Source organism: Cyanistes caeruleus, unplaced genomic scaffold (genome assembly GCF_971803275.1).
Source record: "Cyanistes caeruleus unplaced genomic scaffold, bCyaCae1.hap1.1 HAP1_SCAFFOLD_78, whole genome shotgun sequence".
Classification (NCBI taxonomy): Eukaryota; Metazoa; Chordata; class Aves; order Passeriformes; family Paridae; genus Cyanistes; species Cyanistes caeruleus.
The window spans coordinates 2,077,407-2,099,312 of NW_028255889.1; the positions used below are offsets into that span (position 1 = coordinate 2,077,407).

General features: G+C 49.5%; 2 protein-coding genes and 1 pseudogene across 3 annotated transcripts in view; 1 reads left to right on the forward strand and 2 right to left on the reverse strand.

Annotated features, from left to right (window-relative positions):
- The window catches only part of LOC147646837 (uncharacterized), a 410,249-nt gene that overhangs the window by 319,703 nt on the left and 68,640 nt on the right, over window positions 1-21,906 (forward strand). The gene's annotated exons all lie outside the window — the stretch shown is intronic.
- Window positions 1-21,906, reverse strand: part of LOC147646848 (uncharacterized) — a 108,572-nt gene that overhangs the window by 25,115 nt on the left and 61,551 nt on the right. The gene's annotated exons all lie outside the window — the stretch shown is intronic.
- The window catches only part of LOC147646849 (serine/threonine-protein kinase pim-1-like), a 43,481-nt pseudogene continuing 28,710 nt past the window's right edge, over window positions 7,136-21,906 (reverse strand).

Consider the following 21,906-nt stretch of genomic DNA (forward strand, 5'->3'; position numbering starts at 1 on the left):
CAGGGACATATTCCCATTCTTCATGCTCAGGTTTCAGGATTCAAACAGTGTTGTCTTTCCCCAGAGCTGTTCCTTCAGCTGCCTCTGGAGGGCCATTTGGCCTCTGGACCCACACTCTGGACCAATTATTAGGACTGCTGCATCCAAACCTTTTATCTCCACAAACAGTGCTGATTGGAGGTGGATCTCCTTCTTTCACAATCCTTTTTAAACTGCAATATCAATATTTGTGATAACCTGTCATGGGGTTGAATAATCCAATCTTGTTCATTCATTTTTAACAGAATTTCTTTAATTTCTCCTTCATAATCTGCATCAATTCCTCCTCCCATGACATCAACACTTTGCAAGGCCAAACTCAAGTGAGCAGTTACCAAACCAAAACGTCCTGGAGGAATCTGAATTCCTATTCTTGTATTGTTAACTTTCATTTGCTTTGGCTTTTTCCTAATTAATTCCAGTGCATGAAGGTCCAGCCCTGCAGCCTCTGGGGTGGCCCTGTCAGGGGCCATCACACCCAGAACCATTTCCCAGGCAGTCCAAGTCTCACTGTCCATGGTTGTGTTTGCAAATTGGGTGCAGCCCTGCACACCCACGGGTTTCCATTTCCCCAGTGGGCCCATTGTTAAGGGCATGGAACACATCTGGGAGATGGGTTCTCCACCAGGACAGGTTCCCATCTCCTCATTTTATCAACTGCTCTTTTAACAACTCCTTCACCTGTTCAACCAATCCTGCAGCTTGTAGAGAGTCTGGTACATGAAAAACCCAGCAGTCTTAATCAGTGTGTTTTTCACAGGAACAGACAAAGCATTCTGCATCATAGTATCAACAAACCCTATAAAAACAGCCAGTTTTATCCGTTCCTCCTTTATTCCTTGTATAAAATTCACAAAGTTTACCATTGACATTTGGGTCTTTGCCAGTTCTTTTTTGTAGGGTATTTAGTGTTACAGTGAGCAGCCAAAGCTCACAAATTGGTATTTTCAGCATTATTTCACATTATTGAGTTTTGGTTATATATATAAATATATATTATTGTGTTGTTATTGTTATTGTTATTATGTTACTTGCACAAACAAACCTGAGCTCAAGACTAAAACCTTTTTCTGTACCTTCATGTGGGAGCATTCCAAAAAACAACTGTTCCTTCTGTTGGTGCTGTTAAGAAAATCCATCCTTGTCTTTCCAAACCCACAAGTTCTTTTCGTTTTTCCATATGCAATGTTTGGATGCATTTTAAGACATCCTGCGGTTCAGCCTCTTTTAACCGACTGCCCCACTGCTCGCACAGTGCTCCCACCTCAGCCCCACTCCAGAGCCAGTGAACTCTGGGGAGGGCTTCCCTTCTGGGAATTTCAGATGGGACTGATTCCTTACATTTACATTTAAAAAGTGATATTTTGTTGTGATCTGGCCAGACTTTGCCAATTTTGTTTCACCAGTGGGCAGGGTCAGCACCAAAGGCACCAACACCACCTAAAGGAATCAGTGTCACTTACTGCAGCTCCAAGCAGCAAAGGATCACAAAAGGAGCAGCTCAGCAATGCACCCAATCATCACTGCCAAAGATTGCCTGCAGGCATTAACAAAGATCCAGTTCCCCTCAGACTTTGCCATCCCCAGATCCACCCATCAGCTGGGGAAGCTGTCACAGCCAAGGACTGGAGAGCCACTCCTGGACACTGGGAAATCCTGCAGGTGCCTCCAGCCACAGGTGAGGCTCAACCCCGGCTGTGAGAGAGGGCCCAGGTTTGATAGTGCTGAATGAACAAACTGACAGCACTTCTGCTGTGGGAACATCTGGTTTCATCCTCCTCTTGCGTCCCTACCAAAGCCTGGCCAGGCCTCAAGGAGGAACCAAGGGAGTTGACTCTGTCCATACACCCCAAACAAGGCCAGATGTCCGATTGAATGGCCTTGTCTGGCTTCTAAACACAGAAAGGTCAATCCATGTTTCATTGATGAGTGGATCCATCTATCACAGTGCTAATGACCATGCATATTTCAGTAATGAGCAGACAGACAGATAACCTCTGGTTGGAAGGTTCATCCAGAGGTCACCTTTGGCTCAGGGCCTGTTGTTCAGGCCTCACTCAGGGCCTGTTGTTCAGACCTTGGCACTTCAGGGACGAGGTTTAGTGCTGGGCTTGACACTGCTGGGTGACTGGCTGGACTGGATGAGCTCAGAGGCCTTTTCCAGCAAAATGGATTCTATAATTGCAGGATTCTATCTGCTGCATTCAGCTAGGTCCATTACTTAGCAGCATTACTTTGGCCCAAAAGCCCCCTCTTACTCAGCTCTTGTGGCCTGAGGCTTCAGCTCCTTCAGCTCCTGGTGCTGAGCTGCTCACACTGAACGAGACGACTCAGAGAGAAGAATACAGTTCATCCAATTCCTTCTGGGACACAGAGAGGGGAGGTGTGAAAACAGGAGCATTGTTTGGTGTGGCCTCTTCTCTGCCCTTCACACCTTTCAGGGCTTTGAACCAGCCAAGAGCTTCCTCCAGGAGTTCAATGAAGCAGCTGTTCCTGCTCCCAGGTCTGGCTCTTCCCAGTCTCTGACCTTGACTGCTTTTGTCCCTCTTGCTGTGCCCTCTGCTCCCCCAGGGCTCGGTGGCTGCTGCCCAGGACTGTGGGACTGGCACAGATCAAGGGGTTGAGCCCCTCCTTTCTGTGCCCTTGGAGCTGCCTGGTCACAGCAGCCTTTTCCATCTGGAAGCTCCACATGGAGAGGAAGTCCCCAGCTCTGTTCCTGGCGTAACATGCAGGAGCCCAGGGCTGCCATCTCAAGTACCTGCTGGCACTGAGGGCTCCCAGGTGCCTCAGGCTGCTGTGACACCGCTGCACAGGGAGGGAAGCATGGCAGAGGCTGCACTGAAAGTCAGCTCCATGTGCTGGTGTTGGTACTGCTGCGGGTGCTGGCACTGCTGGTGCTGGTGCTGGTGGTGCTGGTGGTGCTGGTGCTGGTGGTGCTGGTGCTGCTGCTGGTGCTGGTGCTGCTGCTGCTGCTGGTGGTGCAGGTGCTGGTGGTGGTGCTGCTGGTCCTGCTGGTTCTGGTGCTGCCACTGATGCTGTTGGTGGTAATGCTGGTGCTGCAGGTGCTGCTGCTGCTGCTGCTGTGCTGGTGCTGCTGGTGCTGGTGCTAGTGCTGGTGCTGGTGCTGCTGCTGCTGCTGCTGCTGCTGCTGCTGCTGATCCTGCCCCTGGTGATACTGCTGGTGCTGCTGGTGCTGGTGATGCTGCTGCTGGTACTGGTGCAGGTGCTGGTGCTGGTGCTGCTGCTGCTTGCACTGGTGGCAGTGCTGCTGCTGGTTCTGCTGGTGCTGCTGGTGCTGCTGGTGCTGCCACTGATGCTGCTGGTGGTGATGCTGGTGCTGCAAATGCTGCTGCTGCTGCTGCTGCTTCTGTGCTGGTGATGCTAGTGCTGCTGGTGCTTCTGCTGGTGCTGCTGCTGGTGCTGCTGGTGCTGGTCCAGCCCCTGGTGCTGCTGCTGGTGCTGCTGGTGCTGGCAGTGCTCGTGCTGCTGTTGCTGGTGCTGCTGGTGCTGGTGCTGCTGCTGCTGCTGGTGCTGGCACTGCTGGTGCTGCCACTGATGTTGCTGCTGGTGCTGCTGGTGCTGGTCCAGCCCCTGGTGCTGCTGCTGGTGCTGCTGGTGCTGGCAGTGCTCGTGCTGCTGTTGCTGGTGCTGGTGCTGGTGCTGCTGGTGCTGCTGCTGGTGCTGCTGGTGCTGATCCTGCCCCTGGTGCTACTGCTGGCGCTGGCGGTTCTGTTGCTGCTGTTGCTGCTGCTGGTGCTGCTGCTAGCACTGCTGGTGCTGGTGCTGCTGCTGGTGCTGCTGGTACTGGTGCTGCTGGTGCTGCTCTTGGTGGTGGTGGTGCTGTTGGTGGTGCTGCTGCAGGTGCTGCTGGTGCTGCTGCTGTTGCTGCTATTGTTGCTGCTGTTGTTGCTGCTGGCACTGATGCTGCTGCTGATGCTGCTTCTTCTGGTGCTGCTGCTGCTGCTGGTGCTGGTCCAGCCCCTGGTGCTGCTGCTGATGCTATGGCTGGTGCTGCTGCTGGTGCTGCTGGTGCTGATCCTGCCCCTGGTGCTACTGCTGGTGCTGGTGGTGCTGCTGCTGGCACTGGTGGTAGTGCTGCTGCTGGTTCTGCTGGTACTGCTGGTGCTGCTGGTCCTGGTGCTGCAGGTGATGCTGCTGCTGCTGCTGGTGATGCTGGTGCTGCTGGTGCTTCTGCTGGTGCTGCTGCTGGTGCTGGTGGTGCTGCTGCTGCTGCTGGTACTGGTGCAGGTGCTGCTGGTGCTGCTGCTGGCACTGCCGCTGGTGCTGCTGGCACTACTGGTACTGCTGCTGTTGCTGCTGCTGTTGCTGCTGCTGGTGGTGCTGCTGGTGGTGCTGGTGCTGCTGGTGCTGATCTTGCCCCTGGTACTACTGCTGGTGCTGGTGGTGCTGCTGGTGGTGGTGCTTCTGGTGCTGCTGGCACTGGTGGTGCTGCTGGTGCTGGTGCTGCTGCTGCTGGTGCTGCTCGTGCTGGTGGTGGTGCTGCTGCTGGCACTGCTGGTGAAGCTAGTGCTGGTCCTGTCCCTGGTGCTGCTACCGCTGCTGGTTCTGCTGGTACTGCTGGCACTGCTGGTGCTGTTGGTGTTGGTGCTGCTGGTGCTGCTGGTCCTGCTGCTGCTGCTTCGGCTGCTGGTCGTGCTGCTGCTGGTGCTGCTTTTGGTGCTGCTGCTGCTGTTGGTGCTTCTGGAGCTGGTTCTGCTGGTGCTGCTGCTGGTGCTGATCCTGCCCCTGGTGCTGCTGCTCGTGCTGCTGCTGATCGTGCTGCTGGTGGTGCTGCTGCTGGCGCTGCTGGTGAAGCTGGTGCTGGTGGTGGTGCTGGTACTGCTGCTGCTGCTGCTGCTGCTGCTGCTGCTGCTGGTGCTGCTGCTGATGCTACTGCTGGTGCTGCTGGCGCTGGTGCTGCTGGTGCTGCTGGTGCTGCTGCTGGTGGTGGTGCTGCTGCTGCAATCATATTTCCAGCACTGCCCCACACTGAGGGATCAGATCGAGGCACTGCTGCTGCTCCCTCGGGACCAGCCCCAGTTTGGTTGTTGCTGTCAGTGCCAGCACAAGCCGTGGCTGGAGCAGCAGGTGCTGACAGTGCCCCAAGGCCCAGGGCTGGAGGGGTCCCTGGGCTGGGGCTGGGAGGGAGCTGCCCCTTCTTCTCCCTGTGCCTCACACAGAGCTGGGCCGGGCACAAGTGGGGCAGCAGAGCCAACAGGGAGCCTGCGAGTCTCTTCCAGCCGTGCCTGCTCAGAGTTTGGCCTTGGAGCTTCAGGTGGGCAAAGGCAGCTGCTCTGCTCCCTCTGCGTGTCCCTGTGTTCAGCAGTGCTGCTCCATCAGTCTGTGCCCAGCAACGGGGAAAAGCCTCAGCCCTGCAGGGCCAGGAGCTGCCGGGCTCTGCCTGAGCAGCTCAGCCAGCAGGAAGGGAGCTGCTCCACACAGGAACCAGGAGCAAAGGACACTTCTTTTTCATAGCATGATTTCTGTTTTAAGGGGAAAAATGCGGAAAAATAAAAGAAAAAAAACTTCTATAAAATGTGAAAGATAAAAACAGAACCCAAGCGTACAGTGAAAAATCTTCTCTAACTTTGAATTAAGGTGTAATTGGTCTTTTGAAACATAAAACACAGTTATTTACTTTGCAGATGTGCTGATGGCATGATGCATCTTACCGGCCTCAGAAACCTTTCTGAAAAAGTTTTTGGGGTTTGATTCCAATATTGTTATTTGAAATTGTGGTGAAATTGGAGTGAAGCAAGAAGAAAGTGCTTTGCGCCTTGCCAGCTCCAAGCAGCACTGGGAATCTAAACTCTGTCAAACCCCAAATCCTTTAGAAGGTGCCCTTCCTTCTCACCCTGTGAATGAGCTGCACATTCCCTTTCAAACATTCAGGGGTTTCTTAAAGATGCAAAGTCCCACTTACAGCTTTTTGCTCTGGTTTGGAAGTGCAGAGGGGCGATTCTTCATCCATCAGCTCCAGACTGCACTGCCTCAGGAACACAGCAGTGGCACTTCTAGAGGAGGAAGAAAGTGCAATTGCACAATTGCAGCCAAAAAGAAAGGAAGAGTGGGACACAGAAAACATCCTGTGCAGATGCAGGCATTCAGCTGGGACTGTGGAGAGTTTGGGTCCTTGCCAATTATATGTGTGTCCCTAAGTGCAATCTCTTGGCCTGCAGGAGAGTCTCACTCACCTGCAAAAGCAGAAAGCTCAGGCGGTGTGCTGGGAACGGGCTCGTGTGATGCAAAGCTGTCAGAGCAATGGGAGGGCAGGGTGAGCCCAGCTGTGCCTGGGGCTGAGCCCAGCAGAGCCCTGGCAGAGCCCAGAGCAGCCTCAGCATCCGCAGAGCCCGGCTGCAAGGAGAGAAACCAGAAACTGCCCGTCAGCTGAAGGCTCCTGTCCCCTTGTCCCAGCCACCCGCGGTGCCCAGGCCATGCTGGCTGTGCTCAGAGCTGGGCCCAAAGCTGCCCATCACTGCTGCCTTTGGGAGCAGAGCAGGAGGGCAGGCCATGTGCCCAGCCTGCAGCCAGCCACGGCAGACCCAGCCCCTCAGCAGCTGTCCAGAGACAAAAAGCAGCTTGGCAGCCAACTGAAGAATTGCTTGCATCCACCCCAGCCAAGGGGGGAACCTTTGGTGCCTGGCCAGGCTGTGCCATGCCCAGATCTGGGAGCATCCCCTGGCTGTGGACTCACCTGCAAATTGGGCGTGGAGCGAGTCTTTGAAGAAGACATGCCAGAATTGAAATCCATCATCTTCAGCTGGCCAGCTGGAGGAAGAGATTGCCATCCTTGAGGTTGTCCTTGGTGTCTCCAGCAGCAGCCCCAGCTGGTAACAGCTTCTCCAGGGGCTCCTTCTCCTTGCCTAGGGGCCAGACCAGGCTGTCAGTGCTCTGCCCAGGGTCCCAGCCATCAGTGAAGCAGACAAGCAAAAGCAGGGGGAATGGTGGCCACCAGTGCTTGCCACACCAGGTGCCCAGCTCAGCTCCAGCCCAAGAGCTGTGTGTTCCCTTCTGATGACCCCTGCTCAGAGCTACAGGCACGACAAAAACAGCCTGGTTTGCTTTGCCACCGATTGCCAAGAAATGTGTGGAGCTGTTACCTGCCAGGCCCCTGGATCCAACTGTGCATGTGGATCTCTCCCATCTCCTAGGGCAGATGAACAGCCTGCATCCAAGGATCGCGCAAAAGGTCTTCTAAGGATGGCCTGTCCGAGGGTTGCATGGACAAACACCTCTTAATAATATCTTGGCATTCTGAAGAGAGAAACCAGGAATCACCAGTCAGTTGGAGAAGTTGCCGCCCCCTTCCAGTGCCCAGGCCATGCTGGGTGTGCCCAGAGCTGGGCCTCAACTTCCCCATGGATTCCCTGTTTGCAGGAGAGCAGGACATGTGCCACCTCCTCAGCAGCTGCCAGAGCAGGATGCTCATGAGCCCACAGCTGTCTCCCAAGCCCAGTGTTCCCCCTGTGCCCAGAGATGAGGACTCACCTTGGGAGAGCCGTCGTGGGAACAAGATCCGCCCCCAGATGATCTGCTGGCCCCTCATGAATGGGTGCTTCCCTATGACCAGCTGGTAGAGCAGGAGGCCCAGGGACCAGATTGTTGCTGCCTGGCCATGGTAGCGTTGCTGGTGGATCCACTCTGGTGGGCTGTAGGACAGGGTTCCTGTGGAACACAGATGGAGATCATCAGGGGAATGCTGCTGCTCCCAGAGCCTGGCCCCAGCATCCCTGGGCATGTGGGGGCTGCCCCAGCGGCACACGGGGTGACCCACTGCCCTCTTGCCAGCACCTGACACTTGGCTACAAACCCAGGGTTGGAAAAGAAGCCACTGCTGCTGCAAGAGGGCAGCAGAAGCACTGGGGAGGCCCAACCATGACAAGCAAATAAAAACCCACCCCGTGGTAGAGAAAACACACTCTCCTCCCTGCCTGCATGGCCTCCAACACACTGTTAATAGGCCAAGGCAAACGTGGGGAGCAGAGGAGTTCAAGCCCTTCCTCGCTGACTCACTAAACTCTCTGGGGCATGGGGTCAGACCCCTGCCCTCTGCTACCCCCATGGGGGTTTTTGTCAGGCTGGCTGTCCCAGCCCCAGCCCAGGGCACAGTGGGTGCTGAAGGCTCTTGGCAGGGCTGGGAGCTGGCCCCACTCACACCCCCATCCAAATCAATTTGCCTCAAGCATTGATCCCATCCTGGCAGCACCACGGGGAATCCCCGGTGCCACAGCCAGGCTGGGCCATGAGATGGCCAGGAGCATCCCCTGTGAGGGCTCACCTGCAAACTGGGTGTAGGCTGTGTCTTGCAGGAAGGCGCCACAGCCAAAGTCGATCAATTTCAGCTGCCCTGTGGCCAGGTCGAGCAGGATGTTCTCCGGTTTTATGTCCCTGTGCAGGACCCCGCAGCTGCTGCAGTGCTGCACGGCCTCCAGCACCTGGCGAAAGAGCCCCCGCGCCTCCTCCTCTGGCAGGAACCTCCGCTCCGCCAGCAAATGCGAGAGGTCCTGGCACCGCTGTGGACGCTCCAACACTAACACGAAGCTGTCGGGGAGCTCAAGCCACTCCAGCAGCTGAATGACTGCAGCACAGCCAGAGGACACCCTGTCCAGCAGCACAATCTCCATGGGAGCACGGGTGCCGTCGGGCTGCGGGAGGAGCACGGTGCTGTCAGTGGGGCTGAGGCCGGGCCAGGGCTCTGGGACCCCTCAGCCAGCCCGGGATGCTCTGCACACCTCGCTCACCCCACGCCCGCTCTCCCCGCAGGGCTCTCGGCGGCTCCCACCCCGCCGGGCCCCGGCTCATCCCTGCCCGGCACGCCCCGGCTTCTGCCGCTGGCCCCGCACACTCACCAGCTCGCCCCAGAGCCGGACGCGATCCCGCGGCACACATTTGATGGCCACCTGCGAGCAAGGAGCAGCAGAGGCTTGAGCTCGCTGCCCGCCCCGCCGCGCCCCCGCCATCTCCTCCGCCCCCTCCTCCTCCTCCTCCTCTGCCCACCGCTCACCGGGGCGCCGTCCGAGAGTCGCGTGGCCGCGAAGACGCTGCCGAAGCCGCCGCGCCCCAGCAGCGGGCCCAGCTCGTAGCGCTGCTGCAGGGCCTCCTGCGCCTTCCCTGGGGGCGAGTCGCGGCTGTCAGCGCTCGGCCCGGGGACAGGAACGGCCCCCGAGCGCTCCCCGAGCTCCCCGGGCCTGGCATCCGCAGGCGTTCCCTCATTGGAACGCGGCAGCGGCGGCTCGGGGCCAGCGGCCGCGCTGCTGAGCGGCGGAGCTCGGGCCGGGGAAGCCGCAGCGGAGGCGGCGGCAGCGACCGCGCCGCCTGTGTCCTCCGCGGGCCCCGGGAGGAGCCGGGGTCGGGGCCGGGGTCGGGGCCGGGGCCGAGGCCGGGACCGGAGCCTGCGTCGGTGCCGGGGCCGGGATCGGGCAAGGCGGAGCCAAAGGGCAGCGATTCCGCCCCAGCCCCAGGCAATGATGCCCGCCCAGCAGCGCCAGCGCCAGCACAGCCAGAGCCCGGCGGAGGCGAGACCACGGCGGGACGGCCGGGGCCGGGGCCGGGGCAACCCCGCCTGGGCCCGTGGGCGGGTCCGGGGGCGGGCCGGGGGCATGGCCCGGGCGGGTACGGGGAGAGGGAACCTGGAAGAGAGGGGGACGCAGGAAAAGGGAGACCCGGAGGGAATGTGGGACAGTGGGAAAGGGAGAGGAGAGACAGAAAAGTGATAAATTGGCTGCTTTCGCTGCTTTCACTGCTGCTGCTGCCGCCGCTGCTGCTGCTGCCGCTGCTGCTGCCGCTGCAACTGAAGCACCGGGACCGTTTGTCCCCGTGTCCGTTTGTCCGTTGCCCGCTCGGCCCCGGCCCGAGCCCCGCACTCCCCGGGCAGCCCCTGAGCCTTGCCAAACACGGGAACTTTGCCGTGTTGAGCCAAGAGCCAGAGTCTTGACTCCTGCACAGGGGCACAGGAAATGCCCTTGGCTGCTGCTGTGCCTTGTCCCTGCTGAGGGTCAGGCACCATCTGAGCACATTCCCTGAATGCAGAATTTGTACCCGACCCAAGCACTGCACTTGTGTCTCCAGCATTGCTTTCCAAGGAAAACAGGGCAAGGCAAACTGGGTATAGCTCATGGTATTTTACAGTGTCTAAAACTTGCCAAGTCTCAGATCTTAGAGGTGAGATCCATTTGGAATGAATGGGATGGAGAAAGTGCAAGATGGAAAAGGGGAACATAATAAATAGAGAAAAATAGAGAAAAACATATTGGTTGTTTCTTTTGATTTGATTTTCATTTCATAAGAAAGTTGTTTCAATTTTCCCAGAATCTTCTCCACAGTCCCGTCTGTTCTTTCCAAAAACCTGTCCTGGAGAACAAGGCACAGCTCCTGTCACAAGATGTGCCCCCAGCTGCAGCTTCTCTTGGCTTCCCACACTGTGACTGCAGCACAACTCTTGCAGCAAAGCAGGACAAATATTTGAAGAACTTGACAACTTTTTCTTTCTTTTCCTTGTGGACAGGGGAGTTGTGCCATTGGTAAGGTTTTCACTGTTACTCTTCTAGCCAAAGAAAACATGATGAGGTACCGGGAATTGTTAGGGAATACAAGCCTGGCTGAATGTGGAGAAAGAATCTCCAGGGTGTGCAGCCAGAAGTGGAGAGCTGATCATTCCAAATCCCCCATGGACACCTTGAAAGTGATCTGGAACATGAAGATGGGCTGACAGAGAGAGTTTGTTTCTGTGTTCAGTTTAGATGATTCTACATCTCTTGCACTGGGAGAAATCAAGAGCACAATCAGTTGATGATAAGCATCAGAACATGATAAGCTGGACCTCTCTGGATGACAGAAAGAATGTGAAAAGGAGAAATGCAGGGAATGACTTGGTGAACTTTGTATATAAGAAGGTACATTTTTTCCTAATAATTTCCAATTCATTCCCTTTGTTTTATCCTTTTAAAAAGGCCAATTGCATCTCAGATTCCCCATGAAATGGGAACCCTGAGCTTGTGGAACTGCCTGAAAGGTGCCCTGTTCCTTTTTCTTCTGCTGCTCGATAGAGACAGTGAAGCGAGTTGGGGAGTTCTGGTTTTTTTTTCTCCTAGTCGATTTTTTCATTTTATTTGCCACTGTAAAGGCAATTTCTGTGATGGCCTCTGTCAGTTGATTCTATTTCAGCAGCAGCAGCAACAGGGCTGTGTTTGAGCACTGCAAATGTGACCTGTGTGGCTTTAATTCTCTTTGATTTTGTGCTCAGGGCCTTGGGAGCATTTGGAGATCTACTACTCATGAGGCCTTTTTAACAAGCAGTCCGAGTTCCCTGTCAGAAAAGCACAGTGGGTAGCACTGATTGAAAGAGGCAATTGCACTTGTACTGCTAAAATTCAAGTGGCAAGCAGAAGAGGGGCAAGATCAGCTGGGATCCACAATTGCCAAGGCCAAGGCACCAACAGCCTCCTGCTGTCACCTCAGGGTGAGTAAAACAGCGCTGAAAACAGCGCTGGAACCCGATCCTTTCTTCCTCTGAGGCCTGGCTGAGGGCAGCAGAGGCGGGGCTGAGGAATCAGGGCTGTTTGTGGGGGATTGTTGCTGTAGTCCAGAACTGCCCTGGCAAAAGCCCTGGGAAGCCGAGGCAGGAGCAGGTGGGAAGGGCCGGCGCTGCTGCTGCTCGCGGCCGGGAGCCCCGGCCGGGCCGGGCCGGCGCCCGCTGCGCTGCGGCTGCTGCTGCTGCCAGAGCCGGGCGGGACTCGGGGACAGGGAATGGACACGGGGGGACAGCAAAGGCCTTGGGGGCTGCAGGGATGTTGGCACTGGGGCCAGCGCCAGCACAGAGCTTCAGCCCGCAATGAACCCCGAGGGAAACGCTGGGGAAAGGCTCCATTCAGCCTTTGTTTACTCGTCGCTATGAAGGGACCGAAATAAAAGGAGAAAGAGCAGGGCCCGACCCCTTCTCCTTTGGGAGGAGCCCCGCGCCTGGAGCTGAGAGGGGCCGTGAGGAAAAATGAGGGGCCATGAAGGGCTTTGAGAGGCCATGAGGGACCATGAGAGGCCATGAGAGGTTTTATGAGGCCATGAGAAGTTCTATGGGGCCATGAGGGGCTGTGAGGGGCCATGAGGAGCCTCAGCCCTGGCAGGAGGGGGTCCCACCATGTCCCCAGGGCAGGGCCGCCGTGAGGGGCCGCGAGTGCAGACGTGGCAGCAGAGCGGGCTTGGGGCGCCTCTGGGAGGGGATGAGACCCTTCCCCAGCTCCAAACCACACCAAACCCGGCATTAACAGGATTTTCCGTCTTTAGAATCCACTGGCAACTTGGAGTTGAGTGTCCAGTTTAATTCTGGTGGGAAAAACAAGGGAATTTTCCCAGTGTGTGACATCCAGCATTTGTTATTTATGTCTAAGATTTAAAAGTCTTGACAATGAAAAGTAATACTAAAAAATAATAATAACAACAAGACCAAGAAATAAAGCCCCGAATCCCAACAATCAGCTCAGAAACATGTTTTTGTTTGTAGTAATAGAGTAGTACTAAAGAAATAAATGAAAGTGATTTAATTTGTAATTCAGACAAAAGATGTTTCATCTTTTTCCAAGGTTCTGGTCCCCTTCCTCCAGGGTCATTTCCTTTACTCACCCACTTTCTAATAGGTAGAAGGGAGTTAAGGCCATTGGAAAAGACAACAGCTCCTGTTTCCAAGATTAGCAGCCACCACTCCAGGGACCCTGAATTGCCCCCAGGCACGTGTGTGCACTTGAAGGGTGAGCGGGTGTTGGGGACAGAGATCTCAAACTCCTTCTAAAGCTGTGAGAAACCCACAAGTGGCAAAGTATCATTGTGGGTCAGCTCCTGCTGAAATTCCATTCCCCCACACCCTCCAAATGGGCAGGCAGGGCTGGGCTCTGGCAGGGTTCAGTTTTGAGTGCCTTGTGCTCCCTGGCATGGAAGTGATCCTATGAACTCTGGCATTGATGGATTGTGGTATGGCTGCTGAAAGAGGAGGGGGAATCTCAGGAGACAGGAACGTCTCTCGTTCTCCCTTCTCCCTGCAGAACCCCCTCTCCAAAGAGAAATGCCTGTGCCGGGTTTCCATGAGACCCCTTCCCTCAGGCCAGTGTCTGAGCCACTGTGTGGTCTGCAGGAGCCAAAGCCAGAGGAGTCCCAATATCAGTCACCCCACAGTCCCAACACAGCAGGAGAAAGCACTGCTTGCAGTGGGGCTGCTGATCTGTGACCTGTCCTGGTTCCATCCACCCCACTCCTCTCAGCCACAGGCACCAGAAGGATCCCAGGAAAGCCACAGTGCTGTACCAGATGCCAGGAGCACTCCCTGCTGTGGCCTCAGGGATGCTGGGTGACCTCGTCAATGAGGATCTCTGACTGGTGATGGAATGTACAGTTACAGCAGAGAACGTTGCTTGTTTCTAGAACTAGAACAAAGATCCCAGATGGAACAAGCCTTGCTGGTTATAGTCAGAAGCATCAGTGACCAAAAGTTGTATTTCCTTTGGTTTGGTCACTTCTTTGTTCGTTCTCAGTGTTCAGGCTGGGCTGTGGGGTGTCCTCATTTGCTGCATTTTCTGAGCTCCTCTTGGATCCTTTGAGCAATAGGTTGTGTCCTCTGAGGATCCTTTGTGCTCCTTGGTGACCCAAGAGAACCTTGCAAACAATTTTTGGGGGAGCTGCTGCTGTGATGTCACAGGAACATTGCCGTGTCCTTGTGGTGTTCCCGTTGCTGTGGGGCACAGAGGCCTCAGTGTCAGAGCGGCTCTGGGCACCTGCTCATTGCCTGAGGATCGTCCTGCCCGAGGCATTCTCAGCAGCCAGCCCAGCCCCTGATGGGTGTCCTTCTGTCCTTGCAGGGGGACAGAGAGTCTGCAGACATGTGCAGCACAGCCAAAATGATCCAGCAAGTGGTTGTTGCAGTTTTGCACTCTGGACTCTGGGGCTTCTTATGGGTATTTTTTAACCCACTGGGCCCTGAAGTTGAGGATTTCCCCAGGTGCACCATATGTGCCTTTGGGATTGCTCTGGGCTTTCTGTTCATCCTTTGGAACGGAGGTGATTTTGAATGAAAATTGCCATTAAGATGCCATTTATTTGGGACAGCTCCTGCCAACAACTTCTTAAAAAAGGGGTTGTTTGTAGCCAGCAGGGTGTGCACAGCATTGGAATGGAGCCTTGGGGGGTTCTGTTCCCCAAGAGGAGAGTCTGTGGCAGCAGATCCTGGAACTCCCTCTGTTTGCTCACCCAGCCAAAAACTGGACACAGCCTTATATTTTGTGCTGTTCTCTTGCTTGCTGTGTGATTCAAAAGGACTATGACTCCAGGAGGGAAGTTGTGAAAGTAAAATGCTCTCTCTTGGCATTGACTTGTTGTGTGGGATTTGCCAGCAGAGGCAGCTTTTTCTCCTAACAGCATCTGGTTCAGGTGAAGGTCCCCTCACACATGGACACTGGGAAGCTCCTTCTTCAGTGGGCAGGAAAAAAACCTTTGGTGTTCAGAGATCCCAGCTGTTCCCTTTCAACACCAGTATGAGTCCAGTAAGCTCCAGTATGATCCTTGTCACATGGCAGCACTCCCAGGATGGTCCCATTTGCCTCGGACTAGATCAATCCAGTCAGTCCCAGTATGATGCCTTTGGCTCCCAGCATGCTCCCAGTTGCTCCCAGTCACCCCCAGTATGGGGGATGATGTGCATGGTATGTTCCCAGTCATTCTCAGATACTCCCAGTATGAGTCCAGTCACTCTCAGTATGATCCAAAACTGGATTGGTGGGAGGCTTCATGGAATCCTGGAGACCATTGTGACACTCTAGGGCCCCATGGAACCGTGGTGACAGCAGGTTGGCTGGGAGTGTTGATGTGCTGCAGGGTAGGAGGGCTCTGCACAGGCAGCTGGACAGGCTGGATCCAGGGCCCAAACCCAACAAGGTGAGGTTTAACAAGTCCAAGTGTCGGGTCGTGCACTTTGGCCCCAACAACCCCTGCAGTGCTACAGGCTGGGGACAGAGTGGCTGGACAGCAGCCAGGCAGAAAGGGAGCTGGGACACTGATGGACAGCAGGCTGGGCATGAGCCAGCAGTGTGCCCAGGTGGCCAAGAAGGCCAATGGCTCCTGGCCTGGATCAGGAACAGTGTGGCCAGCAGGAGCAGGGCAGGGATTCCTCCCCTCTACTCTGCACTGGTTGGGCAGCACCTCGAGTGCTGTGTCCAGTTCTGGGCCCCCAATTTATTTAGGAAGGTCATGGATGGGCTGGAGCGTGTCCAGAGAAGGGCAACAAGGCTGGTGAGGGGTCTGGAGCACACAAGTCCTGTAAGTGATAGTAAAAGGTCTCAAAATGTTAGAAAATTTGGGGACTTATAAAGTTAGTTAGGTTTGGAAAGGCCTTGGAAAAGTTGGCCCTGGGAAATGTTAGGCCTTGTACTTGCTAAAAATCAGGTCAAAATTGCACCTGTGTAATCAGTCGATGATCATGATACAATTGTTAGATGTGATTAGCTGTAATTATTGTTTAAAGAATGTGAGGAACAATGTTAGGGGGCTGGGGTGGATCAGGAGAAATCCATGCTTGGGTAAAAACAATGCATACAATAGAACAATGTAAGTTTAATAATTAATATGTGAGTTATATAATGCTAGACTATGAAAATATGTGCAACCCAAAACCAAGATGAGAGAGATTTGGGTATGTGTACCCCTGACACCCAGATCTCTTAATAAAGCACCCGCATATAATCATTTGTGGTTATGTGTGTTCCTGAACGCTAACAATTTAATCAGATTTTACTGGAATTTTTGGAGATATTTGTGGAATTTTGTGTAATAATTGTGGAATTCTGTGGGATGTTTCTGGAATTTTGGGGGATTTTTGTGGAATTTTGTGGGATACTGAGGAGACTTGAAAAATTCTGAGGGATTTCTCTTCGATTTTGTGGAAATCCGTAAAGATTTTGTGGGATGGTTCTGGAATATGGTAGGGTTTTGAGAAGGTTTAGAGATTTTGTTGGGATGTTTGTGGAATTTTGTGGGATTTTTCTGGAATTTTCTGGGATGTTCCTGGAATTTTGAGGAATTTTGACTAGACTTGAAGAATTTTGAAATATTTTTCTTATATTGTATGGAAATTTGTGGAGATTTTCTGGGATGTTTCTGGAATTTGGTGGAGTTTTGTGAAAATGTAAAGAATTTTGTAGGAGGTTTCTGGAATGTGCAGTTTTTTTGAAATGTTGTGGAATGTTCTGGAATTTGGTGAGATTTTGAGAAGACTTGAAGAATTTTGAGGGATTTTTCTAGGATGTGTGGAAATTTCTAAAGTTTTTGTGGGAAGTTTATGGAATTTGATGGGGTTTTGATAAGATTTAAGGAGTTAGTTGGGATGTTCATGGAATTTTGTGGGATTTTTCTGGAATTTCGTAGGGTTTTGAGAAGACATGAAGAATTTTGAGGTATTTTTCTTAGATTGTGTGGTAATTTGTAAAGATTTAGTGGGATATTTCTGGAATTCGGTGGGGTTTTGAGAAAACTTAGGGAGTTTGTTAGGATGTTTGTGGAATTTTGTGGGATTTTTCTGGAATTTGGTGGAGTGTTTGTGGAATTTTGTGGAAATTGGAAAAGTTTTTGTGGGATGTTTCTGGAATTTGGTAGGGTTTTGAGAAGGTTTAGGGAATTGTGTGGGATGTTTGTGGAATTTCGAAAGACTTTGAGGAGATATGAAGAATTTAGAGGTATTTTTCTTAAACTGTGTGAAAATTTGTGGAGATTTTGTGGGATGTTTCTGGAATTTGGTGTAGTTTTGCGAAAATGTAAAGAATTTTGTGGGAGGTTTCTGGAATGTTGTGCGATTTCTTTGAAATGTTGTGGAATGTTCTGGAATTAGGTGAGATGTTGAGGAGATTTGAAGAATGTTGAGGGATTTTTCTAGGATGTATGGAAATTTGTAAAGTTTTTGTGGGAAGTTTCTGGAATTTGGTGGGGTTTTGAGAAGATTTTTCTAGAATTTTGTGTGATGTTTCTGGAATTTGGTAGGGTTTTGATAAGACTTAGGGAGTTTGTTGGAATGTTTGTGGAATTTTGTGGGATGTTTCTGGAATTTTGAAGGACTTTGAGGACACATGAAGAATTTTGAGGGTATTTCTTAGTATGTGTGGAAATTTGTCAAGATTTTGTGGGATATTTCTGGAATTTGGTGGGGTTTTGAGAAGATTTTTCTGGAATTTTGTGCGATGTTTGTGGAATTTCAAAAGACTTTGAGGAGACATGAAGAATTTTGAGGTATTTTTCTTAGATTGTGTGGAAATTTGTGGAGATTTTGTGGGATGTTTCTGGAATATGGTAAAGTTTTGAGAAGATTTAGGGAGTTTGTTGGGATGTTTGTGGAATTTTGTGGGATGTTTCTGGAATTTTGAAGGAATTTGTGAAGATTTAGAGAGTTTCTTGGGATGTTTGTGGAATTTTGTGGGATGTTTCTGGAATTTGGTGGGATTTTTGTGGAATTGTGTGGGATGTTTCTGGAAATTGAAGGACTTTGAGGAGACATGAAGCATTTTGAGGTATTTTTCTTAGATTGTGTGGAAATTTTTGGAGATTTTGTGGGATGTTTCTGGAATTTGAAAGACTTTAAGGAGTCATGAAGAATTTTGAGGGTTTTTTTAGATTTTGTGGAAATTTGTCAAGATTTTGTGGGATATTTCTGGAATTTGATAGGGTTGTGAAAAGATTTTTCTGGAATTTTGTGGGATGTTTGTGGAATTTTGTGGAAATTTTTGTAGATTTTGTGGGAAGTTTCTGGAATTTGGTAGGGTTTTGAGAAGATTTAGGGAGTGTGTTGGGATGTTTGTGGAATTCCGTGGAATGTTTTTGGAATTTCGTGGGATTTTTGAGGGATTTTGCAAGATGTTTCTGGAATTTGGTAGGGTTTTGAAAAGATTTTTCTGGACTTTTGCGGGATGTTTGTAGAATTTTGTGGAAATTTTTGGAGATTTTTGTGGGATGTTTCTGGAATTTGAGAGAGTTTTGCAAAAATGTAAATAATTTTGTGTGAGGTTTCTGGAATTTGCTAGGGTTTTGATAAGACTTAGGGAGTTTGTTGGGATGTTTGTGGAATTTTGTGGGATTTTTCTGGAATTTGTGGAATGTTTGTGGAATTTTGTGGAAATTGGAAAAGTTTTTGTGGGATGTTTCTGGAATTTGGTAGGGTTTTGAGAAGATTTAGGGAGTTTGTTGGGATGTTTGAGGAATTTTGTGGGATTTTTCTGGAATTTGGTGGGATATTTCTGGAATTTGTTGGGATGTTTCTGGAATTTTGAAGGACTTTGAGGAGACATGAAGCATTTTGAGGGTTTTTTTTAGATTTTGTGGAAATTTGTCAAGATTTTGTGGGATATTTCTGGAATTTGTTTGAGTTTTGAGAAGATTTTTCTGGAATTTTGTGCAATTTTCATAGAATTTTGTGGAAATTTTTGGAGATTTTTGTGGGATGTTTCTGGAATTTTGAAGGACTTTGAGGAAACATGAAGAATTTTGAGGGTATTTCTTAGTATGTGTGGAAATTTGTCAAGATTTTGTGGGATATTTCTGGAATTTGTTGGGGATTTGCGAAGATTTTTCTGTAATTTTGTGGGCTGTTTGTGGAGATTTTGTGGGAAGTGGAAGAGATTTTGTGGGATGTTTCTGGATTTTGGAAGGGTTTTGAGAAGATTTAGGGAGTTGGTTGGGATGTTTGTGGAATTTTGTGGGATGTTTGTGGAATTTTGTGGAAATTTTTGTAGATTTTGTGGGATGTTTCTGGAATTTGGAAGGGTTTTGAGAAGATTTAGGGAGTGTGTTGGGATGTTTGTGGAATTCCGTGGAATGTTTTTGGAATTTGGTGGGATTTTTGAGGGATTTTGCAAGATGTTTCTGAAATTTGGTAGGGTTGTGAAAAGATTTTTCTGGAATTTTGTGCGATGTTTTTGGAATTTTGTGGGATGTTTCTAGAATTTTGTGGGATTTTTGTGGAATTTGGTGGGATGTTTCTGGAATTTTGAAGAACTTTGAGGAGACATGAAGCATTTTGAGGTATTTTTATTAGATTGTGTGGAAATTTTTGGAGATTTTGTGGGATGTTTCTGGAATTTGAAAGACTTTGAGGAGTCATGAAGAATTTTGAGGGTTTTTTTAGATTTTGTGGAAATTTCTCAAGTTTTTGTGGGATATTTCTGGAATTTGGTAGCGTTTTAAGAGGATTTTTGTGGGATGTTTGTGGACCTTTGTGGAAATTTTTGTAGATTTTGTGGGATGTTTCTGGAATTTGGAAGGTTTTGAGAAGATATAGGAAGTGTGTTGAAATGTTTGTGGAATTCCGTGGAATGTTTTTGGAATTTGGTGGGATTTTTGAGGGATTTTGCAAAATGTTTCTGGAATTTGGTAGGGTTATGAAAAGATTTTTCTGGAATTTTGTGGGATGTTTGTAGAATTTTGTGGAAATTTTTGGAGATTTTTGTGGGATGTTTCTGGAATTTGGTACGGTTTTGAGAAGATTTAGTGAGTTTTTTTGGATGTTTGTGGAATTCCGTGGGATGTTTTTGGAAATTGGTAGGGTTTTGAGAAGATTTTTCTGGAATTTTTTGGGATGTTTCTGGAATTTGATGGAGTTTCGCGAAAATGTAAAGAATTTTGTGGGAGGTTTCTGGAATGTTGTGCAATTTTTTTGAAATGTTGTGGAATGTTCTGGAATTTGGTGAAATTTTGAGGAGACTTGAAGAATTTTGAGGGATTTTTCTAGGATGTGTGGAAATTGGAAGAGATTTTGTGGGATGTTTGTGGAATTTGGTGGGGTTTTGAGGAGATTTTTCTAGAATTTTGTGAGATATTTCTGGAATTTGGTAGGGTTTTGAGAAGACTTAGGGAGTTTTTTGGGATGTTTATGGAATTTTTTGGGATGTTTCTGGAATTTTGTGGGATTTTGACTAGACTTGAAGAATTTGGAAAGATTTTTTTAGATCGATTGCAAATTGGAGGAAATTTTGTGGGATGTTTCTGGAATTTGGTAGACTGAAGAGACGTGAAGCATTTTGAGGTATTTTTCTTAGCTGGTGTGCAAATTGGAGGAGGTTTTGTGGGAAGTATCTGGAATTTGGTAGGGCTTTGTGAAAACGTAAAGAATTTTGTGTGAGGTTTGTGGAAGGTTGTGCGATTTTTTTGTAGATTTTGTGGAATGTTCTAGAATTTGGTAAGATTTTAAAGAGACTTGAAGAATTTTGAGGGATTTTTCTAGGATGTGTGGAAATTTCTAAAGTTTTTGTGGGAAGTTTCTGGGAATTGGTAGGGTTTTGAGAAGATTTAGGGAGTTTGTTGGGATGTTTCTGGAAATTTGAGGGATTTTGACTAGAATTGAAGAATTTTGAAAGAGTTTTCATAGATTGTGTGTAAATTTTGTAAGGATTTTGTGGGATGTTTGTGGAATTTGAAAGACTTTGAGGAGACATGAAGAATTTTGAGGGTTTTTTTTAGATTGTGTGGAAATTTGTCAAGATTTTGTGGAATGTTTCTAAAATTTGGAAGGGTTTTGAGAAGATTTAGGGAATTGTGTGGGATGTTTGTGGAATTTCGAAAGACTTTGCGGAGACATGAAGAATTTTGAGGTATTTTGCTTATATTGTGTGGAAATTTGTGGAGATTTTGTGGGATGTTTCTGGAATTTGGTGGAGTTCTGCGAAAATGTAAAGAATTTTGTGGGAGGTTTCTGGAATGTTGTGCGATTTCTTTGAAATGTTGTGGAATGTTCTGGAATTTAGTGAGATTTTGGGAAGACTTGAAGAATGTTGAGTGATTTTTCTAGGATGTGTGGAAATTTGTAAAGATTTTGTGGGAAGTTTCTGGAATTTGGTGGGGTTTTGAGAAGATTTTTCTAGAATTTTGTGAGATGTTTTTGGAATTTGGTAGGGCTTTGAGAAGGTTTAAGGAGTTTGTTGGGATGTTTGTGGAATTTTGTGGGATGTTTGTGGAATTTGTAAGACTTTGAGGAGACATGAAGAATTTTGAGGTATTTTTCTTAGATTGTGTGGAAATTGGAAAAGTTTTTGTGGGATGCTTCTGGAATTTGGTAGGGTTTTGAGAAGATTTTTCTGGAATTTTGTAGGATATTTGTGGAATTTTTGGAAATAGGAAGAGTTTTTGTGGGATGTTTCTGGAATTTGGAAGGGTTTTGAGAATATTTAGGGAATTGTGTGGGATGTTTGTGGAATTTCGAAAAACTTTGAGGAGACATGAAGAATTTTGAGGTATTTTTCTTAGATTGTGTGGAAATTTGTCAAGATTTCATGGAATGTTTCTAAAATTTGGAAGGGTTTTGAGAAGATTTAGGGAATTGTGTGGGATGTTTGTGGAATTTCGAAAGACTTTGAGGGGACATGAAGAATTTTGAGGTATTTTGCTTATATTGTGTGGAAATTTGTGGAGATTTTGTGGGATGTTTCTGGAATTTGGTGGAGTTTTGCGAAAATGTAAAGAATTTTGTGGGAGGTTTCTGGAATGTTGTGCGATTTCTTTGAAATGTTGTGGAATGCTCTGGAATTTAGTGAGATTTTGAGAAGACTTGAAGAATGTTGAGGGATTTTTCTAGGATGTGTGGAAATTTGTAAAGATTTTGTGGGAAGTTTCTGGAATTTGGTGGGGTTTTGAGAAGATTTTTCTAGAATTTTGTGAGATGTTTCTGGAATTTGGTAGGGCTTTGAGAAGGTTTAAGGAGTTTGTTGGGATGTTTGTGGAATTTTGTGGGATGTTTGTGGAATTTGTAAGACTTTGAGGCGACATGAAGAATTTTGAGGTATTTTTCTTAGATTGTGTGGAAATTGGAAAAGTTTTTGTGGGATGCTTCTGGAATTTGAAAGACTTTGAGGAGACATG